This window comes from Callithrix jacchus, chromosome 6, assembly GCF_049354715.1.
Source record: "Callithrix jacchus isolate 240 chromosome 6, calJac240_pri, whole genome shotgun sequence".
In the NCBI taxonomy this organism is placed as follows: Eukaryota; Metazoa; Chordata; class Mammalia; order Primates; family Cebidae; genus Callithrix; species Callithrix jacchus.
In genome coordinates this window covers 83,372,027-83,373,287 of record NC_133507.1, presented here as the reverse complement: position 1 = coordinate 83,373,287, position 1,261 = coordinate 83,372,027, and the positions used below count along the sequence as shown (strand labels likewise).

Sequence of the window (1,261 nt, the reverse complement as noted above, 5' to 3'; positions counted from 1 at the left end):
GATAGTACATGGCCAAAGAAAATCTAAACAAGAGATTAGTCCCATCATTGTGTTCTATTTCTTCAGACAGAGTGAAATATCTATATGATATATAAAAAATAATATCTTTTTCTGCCTGGATGCTTCATACTAATCTAGAAGGAACCTTGGTTACCATTATGCCACTTTGATGACACAAGACTGTGTGCATGTAAGCATGATGTCCCCCTTTGAAAATATGAGAAACATAAGTATTATATCCAATGCTGAGGAATATATGGAAGGCAACTCTCACAAGTTCTCAGAAACCTGTGATTCTTACAAGAAGAAATAAATGAAATATAAAGTACTGAACATGTTTCCCTTAGAGATGTTCTCCAAAGCTAGTGAAGGGCATTGCAGGTGCTCACTTTAGCAGCACATATACTAAAATTGGAATGATACAGAGAAGATTAACATGGCCCCTGTGCAAGCATGGCAGGCAAATTTGTGAGGCATTCCATATTTTTCAGATTCACCAGGGTTGAAATGAAGGAAAAAATGCTAAGGGCAGCCAGAGAAAAAGTCAGGTTACCCACAAAGGGAAGCCCATCAGACTCACAGCAGATCTCTCAGCAGAAACACTACAAGCCAGAAGAGAGTGGGGGCCAATATTCAACATCCTTAAAGAAAAGAACTTTCAACCTAGAATTTCATATCCAGCCAAACTAAGCTTCATAAGCGAAGGAGAAAGAAAATCCTTTATGGATAAGCAATTGCTGAGAGATTTCATCACCACCAGGCCTACCCTACAAGAGCTCCTGAAAGAAGCACTAAACAAGGAAAGGAACAACCAGTATCAGGCACTCCAAAAATGTACCAAATGGTAAAGACCATCGACACAATGAAAAACATGCATTAATTAACAGGCAAAACATCCAGCTAGCATCAAAATGGCAGGATCAAATTCACTCATAACAATATTAACCAGAAATGTAAATGGGCTAAATGCCCCAATCAAAAGACACAGTCTGGCAAATTGGATAAAAAGTCAAGACCCGTTGGTGTGCTGTATTCAGGAAACTCATCTCACAAGCAAGGACAAACATAGGCACAAAATAAAGGGATGGAGGAAGATTTATCAAGCAAATGGAGAGCAAAAAAAAAAAAAAAAAAGCAGCAGTTGCAATCCTAGTGTCTTATAAAATGGACTTTAAACCAACAAAGATCAAAAGAGACAAATAAGATCATTACATAATAGTAAAAGAATTAATGCATCAAAAAGAGCTAATGATATACACAC

The 1,261-nt window shown here is 37.4% G+C and overlaps 1 non-coding gene across 1 annotated transcript; it reads left to right on the top strand.

Moving 5' to 3' along the window:
• Positions 1-381: 381 nt before the first annotated feature.
• LOC118154887 (U6 spliceosomal RNA) lies at positions 382-488 on the top strand. The gene has a single exon (XR_004745137.1). It is a non-coding gene; the product is annotated as a U6 spliceosomal RNA (small nuclear RNA).
• The last annotated feature ends 773 nt before the right edge of the window (positions 489-1,261 follow it).